The 9,890-nt window shown below is 34.7% G+C and overlaps 1 pseudogene across 1 annotated transcript; it reads right to left on the bottom strand.

Moving 5' to 3' along the window:
* Positions 1-275: 275 nt before the first annotated feature.
* LOC149555213 (pentatricopeptide repeat-containing protein At2g13600 pseudogene) lies at positions 276-3,089 on the bottom strand (annotated as a pseudogene). Its single transcript, XR_016364467.1, has one exon. The product of XR_016364467.1 is annotated as a pentatricopeptide repeat-containing protein At2g13600 pseudogene (transcript).
* Positions 3,090-9,890: the final 6,801 nt, after the last annotated feature.

Genomic DNA, 9,890 nt, shown 5'->3' with positions numbered 1-9,890 from the left:
AATACTAAAGAAATTGGAATATTTATCTAGTGCATGTTCCGACTGATAAATTTTTAATAATAGCCATTGTACATTTAACTGGTAATTGCCAAATAAATAGAAATTGTGGCATTACTACAGTCGTAGCAGGAAGAGTGGATGATAAAGTTGTAGAGTTTTCTCTGATCCGTTCTATTTTATCAGAAAATAGCAATATATGTTTTTGAATTCTCTGCCTTATATGACTAGCACTTTTGAAGCAACCACTGCTTGGATGGCACCTTACTTTCCATAACTAAGGTCGGAATAAAAATAAACTATGTCATTCAAATTCAATCTTTTATACATAATAACATATATCTAACAAGGTATCAGAACAAGAAACGGGAATATTCATAATCTAGGATGTGCAGAATTACAGACGGTTGCCATTCAATCTGTTTGGTTACAACAAATTCCTCTCCATGTAACCAATCAAATATATTGTGGAGATTGCAGTTCCGAAAAAACCAAGCACTAATATTTAAGCCTTGTAGAGCGCCTATATTTGTGTCGTGAGAAGAGTACATTTGTATCAACCATTTCTCACTTAAGATACTTCAAATGTAGGTTTGAGTTTAATTTTCAGCTCGAGTTTGATGCTCGGTGGTGGTGTTTTTTCTTTTTATCTGTATGTAGAGCATCTATGGTTCAGTCTAGTGATTCAACCTCCTTGGTGGTGATGGTTTTTTTGTTCTAATAAAAATGACGAAACCCACTCCATGGAGCCAATAGGTGGTGTCCAGGAGAACCCCTTTTTCATTGACCGAGGGGAGTGTATATAACCTTAGAGTACATTATTGTATGTTGGTACCGAAAAACTCATTTGCATTGCTCCCCACAAATCTTGTAGAAGATGGTTTTTCTAATGCATTTACTCTGGCTTCTTTAGCCGCCCGAAGGATCTCTGAATGTCAGTTTATTTCCTTCAGCTTTTAGGATCTCAACCATATTGTTTTAAAACACGTTTGCTTCTTTTAGGTGTAGGGATGCAACATGCTTCCTGCAACAAAAGTATTTACCTCGTTGTCGACTCCAATCCAGCTTAACCCTGGTGTTTTCTTGACCTTCCTATCCTTCATCATTCTCCGGACTCTTTGGAAACCATCCCACCTTCCAACAGACGCATAAATGTTTGACAGCAGCACATAGTGTGCAGGATTTTCAGGCTCCATTTCACAAAGGCGCTCTGCGGCAATTTCTCCCAGTTCAACATTGCAATGGATTTGACAAGAACCAAGTAATGCGCCCCATACAATAGCATCCGCTTTCACTGGCATCATTTGGATTACGTCCCAAGCCTCATTAAGATGGCCAGCACGACCAAGTAGATCAACCATGCAAGTGTAATGCTCTACTGAAGGTCTGATGTGGTAGTCCTTACTCATGCAATGAAAAAAATGCCAAGCCTCATCGACCAAACCTGCATGACAGCAAGCAGACAGAACCCCAACAAAGGTAATATGATCCGGTTTTGTGCCTGAATGTTGCATCTCTTCAAAGAGTAGAAGAGCATCATGGGCCGAACCATGCATGGCACAGCCTACAATCATCGAACTCCATGATACAACATCACGTTTAGTCATTTTATCAAACAACTTGCGCGCATCCTTTATGCTCCCACATTTAGCATACATGCCTACAAGGGCATTCCCCACAAAGACATCAGACAGAAAACCACTCCTAATTATGTCTTCATGAACCTCCCTGCCTTGTCGCAGAGCTGCCAATTTGGCACAAGCTGGGAGAAGACTGGTAAGAGTCACATAGTTCGCCTTCACACCCGTCGATTGCATTTGTCGAAACAGTTCCAAAGCCTCTACAAAACAATCATGTTGTGAATATGCTGAGATCATTGCATTCCACGACATGAGGTGTCGTTCTGGCATTTTCCAAAATAGCTTCACGGCTTCTTGAAATCGCCCATTCTGTGCGCATCCTGCAATTATAGCTGTCCATGAGACCCCGTTTCGTTCTGGCATTCTTTCAAAGAGTTCCAAAGCCTTGTCCAGATAGCCACTCTGCGCATATCCGGCAACCATCGCAGTCCATGAAACCACGTTTCGTTCACGCATTTTCTCGAACACTTTGCATGCATCCTCGATATTTCTACATTTTATATACATATCTAAAAGTGCACTTGCTACAAAGACATCTGACTCAAAACCAACTTTAATTATGTCACCATGAACCTCTTTACCATGTCCCACAGCTACCATCTTAGCGCAAACGGGTATCGTGCTAGAATAGCTGAATTGATTGGGCAGAATCCCATTTTGCTTCATTTGGCGGAAGAAGTCTAAGGCTTCTTTATTAAACCCATACCAAGCAGAACCTGATATCATGGCAGTCCAAGATACCACATTTCGTTCAGGCATTTCGTCAAACACATTTCGAGCATCCATCAGGCTTCCCAATTTGCCGTACATTATAACTAGCAGGTTATCCAGATACAAGCTCGATTCAAACCCCGTTTGAATGGTGTGGGCGTGCATCAATTTGCCTAGGGATAGTGTTTTCTTGTTTAGGCATCCCTCCAGTAGACAAACATAAGTAGAGGAGTCCAGTGGGGTACTCATCGCTTGCAAAATATGAATAGCTTCATTAAGTTGGCCGCTGTTACAGAGCCTCCTCACATCTACTCCTGTAACTCTATTGGGTTCAGTACTAAGATGAGCACGCTTAGCTTTTGTTTGAGCACTAGTGTTAATGTGATGTAGGCTCTGAATGAACAAACTGGTCAGTTTCTTTTGGGTTTTCGCCAACAAAATTGACATTGGGGAAACAACCCAACTGGACATACCAATCTGCATTGGTTATCGATGTCTGTAAACATATTAACGGCTTCAAACTGCAAATTTATTGTTTATTTAACATGTTGCAGGAGTTCAGATTTGTAATATCTGTTTACAATTATGCGTGAGTGGCCACTCGCAATTCAGGCCAATTTCTTGATCCTGTGGCGGTTGGATTCAAATTTAGTAGTCACTCAAAGAATTTCCTTTTTTAAATTTATAATTGACCTTCGGAGGTTTGATTCGTATTCATACAATTTACTATGTTACTACGACTTGCACCCAAAAAAAGTGCAAGGATACCCCGGTAGGCTTTCTTATCAGAAAGCATAAATGATGATTTATATAATAGAAATGTAAAAAGATTTGATTAAGTAAAAAAAATTTCATTGGAGTAAGTAGATGGTAGTGGATCATTGATCTCTAACTTCTTAAGAGATCTATTATTGGATATATTGTCAAGAATTAGTCATAATTTTTAAAAATAAAATAAATGTTAAATCTAAAGAATAAAACTATGAACATCATTTAAAATCTATAATTTTTAATATAATTTTCAATCATTTGATATTGTGATGTTTAATGAAATTGGAAGCTATTAGGATTTGTTTTGAAACTCAAACATTCTATATGGAAAAAAAAATGTGAATCTAATTGTTTTTCTATAACTAGACAAATTAGTAAAATTTAACTACCAAAAATAGAACCACTTGTTTCTAGCTAAGTTCTAATACACCCCTATAAACATGCAACCACTTGTTAGAAAATGCAAGATTTTGATTGTAAAAATTGAATGTTAGTCTATAGAGAATGGAAACCACTTGTGAGAGATGAGAGAGTACACTATTTTCTTACAAGCAAATAAGATTTTGCTACCTATAAATCCATGGGTTTTGAGGACGAGAATTTTGCCAATGATATTAGTTATATTCATGTGCCACTAAATCTTCTAACTTGTGGATGAAAAAAAATTACACCTATGGATCAAAATGAATTACATTCTACTTGTTTGACAAATTGTTTTGCAGTGTATATGTATATATATATATATATATATATAGTTTTACCCAAAAAAAACATAATTGAATTTTTTCTTTATTTACTATTGAATCAATAAATAGCTTCATATTATATATATAAATAATTAATTTTTAGAGATGAAATTATACTCTACACTTTTATTATATTAAAATGTTGCAGTACATTATTAGTTGTTACTAGATTAATGATTACACATTTGTGTATTCTATTGTCCCAAGTTTGGCATGGAGTCTTTAAATAATAATGTGACCAATATTAGAGAAAAATTCAAATATTAATAATGATTTAAAATCATATAAAATCAGATAAATTATTAGAAAAAATGGGAAATAATTAGAAATAAAATGTAAAGATAGTTGACTAATAATTTTTTTCAATTTTAATTTAAGTACATATCAAACTGAAATTTAAATGAAATTGGTTGATCAATTAAATCAGTTAATTTAATTTAATTAAAACAATTTAATTTCAGAAACTATTAAATTTTACAACTTACAAAATGTCAAGTGATCTAATATAAGTACTAAAATTTACATATGAAAATGTAATTAGAAGATTGAGCATCCTATTTAATAATAATTTTTATTGTTACAGTGTATTATCTTTTTTAATATATCTTTTTTAAATAATGTGCATTGAACAATATGTCAGCTATACTCGCCTTTTCCTATTTAGGTTTTTTGTTTCGCATGTTGTTTGGTAGATTGGAAATGTGTTTTTTATTTTGCATGCAATGGAATGATGGAAAGAGTAGAACAAAAAATATTAAAAGCATTCTGAACTCTGGAAAGAGTACGAGAGAAAACACTAATACTCTTAAGAGTATATAAACACCAAGGTTCGAATGGAAAGCCCTATGGTAGCATAACCTTTGTAAATTTTATGGTGAATTGTCCATAGTAAAGCAGTTATTCATGAGAAGAATACAATAAGAAATGGGGGTTTGGCCTTTGTTGCACATAGTTTTCATGAATCCATAATTTAATTAGTAAAAATCCTTATATTTACTATACGTATATATAGCCAAAAGTGACAAAGGTAGTTCATTGGAGCACTTTGGAAATTTTGCTTTTAAGTTTTGTAGGATATGAACTAATCCATATGAACAAAATGCATCTTGCATTTTACTTTGTTTGTTTTGTTTTATGTATGGAAGATGGCAACCAATCGAACTGTCAGACCTAGAGTGCTACTACCATGTGTGCTCGATTAAGGTATCATTACCATCTGGTAGTGTAAGGTACATTTGATTGTAATTCGAGGCAAAGAGAAACAATCGGTGCTTTGAGTTTAACTTTTAGTTAATTTAAAGTTTTTTAATGGATTTTTTTAATTTGCTAGAATGTGAGCCTCGTCTCTAATTTGAGAAGCCTATATTTTTCCAATCTTATTGTTGAAGTTCAAATTTTTTATTGAAAATAAGTGTCCAGTTTAAACATTTTAGAACAATTGACCCCCTCACTAATTTGGTGAATATGATTTTTTTTTTTTTTTTAGTAAGATGTGAAATAAGGTGTTTGTTAGGAAAGCAACGGTGCAGAAACACTTTTCAAATACCAAATGACAGGGAAATAAACATATAGAAAAAATTATAGAGATGTGCATATTAATAAACTATCAAAAAAATGTATTAGAAACAAGATAGAGAAAACATAGATTTAACATGAAAAATCCTTCCAAGAAAAACCCACCACCCAAAACCCTAAGCAAGCTTTTGTATTATAGTAAACAAAATTTACATACAACACTCTAGATTTTCACAGACTCAAATTGCCTTTACAATCAACCTGATTTCATCAAGATACATTTAAACGAATTCTTATAGCCATTAAAACACCCTACAAATTTGTTACAGAATACCACAAACGGTTACAGGCAAAATGGTTTGCCAACTATCTATCACACATAGATGCCTTCAATGAACACAAATTTGATCACACGAATGCTTTAGTCACTCCATCATTCACCATATTGTCCAACACCATCACCATCATACTGTTTGGCACCATGATACCACCATACTATCACACCACTGTACTATCTGGTACTCATGGCACAAATATTTGTCACTGTACAGCTCAACCACAGTATGGCTCATCCACCATATATATATATATATATATATATATATATATATATATATATATATATATATATATATGTCACCATATAGTGACTTACCTCCACCGTACGGTGGACTCACTATACGATGCACTTCATCACTGTAACAATCTCCCACTTGACGAAGTGTAGAATCACTCTCTCAATGCAGATTAATAAACTATCAAAAAAATGTATTAGAAACAAGATAGAGAAAACATAGATTTAACATGAAAAATCCTTCCGAGAAAAACCCACCACCCAAAACCCTAAGCAAGCTTTTGTATTATAGTAAACAAAATTTACATACAACACTCTAGATTTTCACAGACTCAAATTGCCTTTACAATCAACCTGATTTCATCAAGATACATTTAAACGAATTCTTATAGCCATTAAAACACCCTACAATTTTTTTACAAAATACCACAAACGGTTATAGGAAAAATGGTTTGCCAACTATCTATCACACATAGATGCCTTCAATGAACACAAATTTGATCACGCGAATGCTTTAGTCACTCCATCATTCACCATATTGTCCAACACCATCACCATCATACTGTTTGGCACCATGATACCACCATACTATCACGCCACTGTACTATCTGGTACTCACGGCACAAATATTTGTCACTGTACAGCTCAACCACAGTATGGCTCATCCACCATATATATATATATATATATGTCACCATATAGTGACTTACCTCCACCGTACGGTGGACTCACTATACGATGCACTTCATTACTGTAACAATCTCCCACTTGACGAAGTGTAGAATCACTCTCTCAATACAGCTAATAAGAGTTAGGGGTATTAAGACCCATAGAGTTCATGCACCATTTAAACTTAGTTGTGTTCATTGGCTTTGTTAATGCATCTGCAACATTCTCTCGAGTATCAACCTTTTCAAGATTTACCTTTCCATATTCAATAATGTCACGTGCAAAGTGGTATTGTAAATCAATATGCTTTGTTCTAGCATGGAAAGTGGAATTTTTTGCCAAACATATTGCACTTTGACTATCACAAAGAATTTTATTTCTTCCTGCATCATAGCAAATATTCGAACACAAACACTTAAGAAAACTACCTCCTAACATGCACAAGTAGATGCCATGTAATCGGCCTTAGTTGTCGACAATGTAGTTACATTTTTTCATTTGCTCATCCAACTGATAGCACCAACATTTGCCATGAATACATATCCAATGGTGGATCTTCTTCTATCAATGTCCCTGGCCTAATCTGCGTCAACATAACCTTGAATGCTTACCAACTTGTTAGATCCCACTGAATTACCTTGATAACATAATGCATACTGTGATGTACCCTTCAAATATCACAAAACTCTTTTCACAACATCCCAATGTGACCTACCCAGATTTGTCATAAACCAACTCAATACCCCCACTACTTGTGCAAGGTTCAATCTCGTACTAACCATTGCATACATAAGGCTTCCAACAACACTTGCATAAGGTACCTACTTCATCTCTTCAATCTCATTAGGAGTTTTTGGATTGTCATTGACCGACAGCTTCATTCCATGTAACACTAGAACTACCTGTTACTTGTAGTCAATCATATTAAACCACTCCAGAACATTGGTAATATATTTTCTTTGGCTGAGCCAAGGTTTTCTACCTACTCGGTCCCTTATGACCCTAAATTTTTCATTTCAAACTTTAGGGATAATTAATATTTTAATTCTAAAATCATTTCCTTACTATTGCTTATAAACAACATATCATCTACATATAGAGCAATAATAAGTATCTGATCACCTTTAGCTTTATAATATACACAGTGATCCAATTTAGATCTCGTAAAACCCAAAGACAAAACATATGTATCATATTTTTGGTACCACATTCTAGGTGACTATTTCAAACCATACAAAGATTTTTTTAATTTACATACCAGACGTTCATTACCTTTTTTTGCAAGGTACTCTATTTGGAACATGTATATCTCTTCTTCAAGATCACCATGAAGAAACATTGTTGTCACATCCATCTACTCAATTTCAAAGTCATGTGCCAATGCAAGTAACAATAGAAATCTGATAGATGTTAGCTTAGCTACAAGAGAAAATATTTCTCCATAATCAATCCCTTCTTTCTGAGAATACCCCTTTGCAACCAATCTTGCCTTGTGCTTGTCAATCCTTCTATCTAGACCATACTTCTTAAAGACCCATTTACATCCTACGGGTTTCTTCCTATTAGGCAAAGGTACTAGATCCCAAGTTTCATTCTTTTCCAAAAAAATCATTTCATCCTTCATGGCTAACAACCAAGAATATGAATTTGGCATATTAATTGCTTCTTTAACAATCCTAGGCTCATCAACATTTGTAAGCAAAGTATAGGCACAATTAACATTCAACATGGAATAATTAAATCTCTCTAGTGAATAACCATACCTATTAGGTTGTATCCTCTCTCAAGTAGATCTCCTTACTTCTTGTGGTAAAACTTCCTGAGGTTCAAGATCATGTTCTTCTTCACTTGTATGATCACTCGAGCTCTCTTCATTCTCATTCTTACATATTTCTAGATTCTCATTCTTAGCTTCATTTGGAGTTTGAAATACCTCCTGTTTGGAAGCTAAAGGGATTTGAACTACTTCCTTGCTCTTCCCAATTTTCTCTAGCTACTCAAGTGAGTTAAGTTTCATTTCATGAAAGATAACACTCCTGCTATGCAAGATCTTTTCAGTGAGAGGGTTCCACAATTTGTATCCCTTCACACCAATACTATACCCAATGAAGATGCACTTCACAGCTTTGTTATCGAACTTTGACCTACTCACCTAAGGTACATGAGTGTACGCCTCACAACCAAAAACACACAAATGTCTTAATGAGGGCTTCTTACTAGACCATGCTTCCATAGATGTCTTGTCAACTAGTGTTGCCATAGGAGAATGGTTCAACAAGTAACATGTTGTTGCCATTTCTTCGGCCCAAAGATTCTATTCTAGATCAACACCTCCCAACATGCTCCTTACTCTCTCCATCAATGACCAATTCATCCTTTCTGCTACTCCATTTTGTTACAAAGTATAAGGCACCATCGTATGCCTCTTGATGCCATGATCTACACAAAATTTGTCAAAATCTGCATTGTAAAATTCTCCACTGCTATCTATCCTTAGGCATTTAATCTTTCTTCCAATTTGATTTTCAACATGGCTTTTAAATTCCTTAAACTGATTGAACACTTCTAATTTTTTCTCAAAAAATAAACAAATGTTCTTCTTGAATAATCATCAATAAATGATAAATAATATCTTGAATTAAATAGAGAAGGAACATCCATAGGACCAAACACATCAAAATGAATATAGTCTAATGAACCAGAAGATTTTTGAAAACTAGAATAAACCTAAACACGGTTTTATTTTCCATAGATATAATGTTCACAGAAATCAAATTCAAGGTTACAATCAACTAACCCCTCAATCAAGTTTTTATTCTTCAAGGTTTTTAAACCTTTCTCGCCAATATGGCCAAGCCTGTGATGCCAAAGCATTATTTTCTCTGCAAGAAGTTTAACTTCCATAGCATTTGCACCATGGGTTGTGTCATTACTTCTACTAGACTTTATAGAGATACTATTATAGCACATAAGTTTGGCATCTAACTTATACAGTGTTCCAATGTGTTCACCCTTAGCTAAAACAATAGAACCCCTAGTCATCTTGCAACCAACATGGATAAACATTACCTAAACTTCGACATCATTTAGTTTTCTTACAGATAGTAAGTTTCAAGCTAGACCGAGTATGTGAAGCACCCCATTAATTCCTTTTATTCTACTGTCAGGAAACTAAATTCTTACTCTTCCTCTACCAACAAGTTCTAGTGTGGAATCATTCACCAAGAATACCTTTCCACCATTGTATAGTTCATATTTCAAGAACCA

Source organism: Cupressus sempervirens, chromosome 5, assembly GCF_028749045.1.
Source record: "Cupressus sempervirens isolate cs-2001-9-10 chromosome 5, ASM2874904v1, whole genome shotgun sequence".
NCBI lineage: Eukaryota > Viridiplantae > Streptophyta > Pinopsida > Cupressales > Cupressaceae > Cupressus > Cupressus sempervirens.
This window is presented reverse-complemented; position numbering and strand designations above follow the sequence as displayed.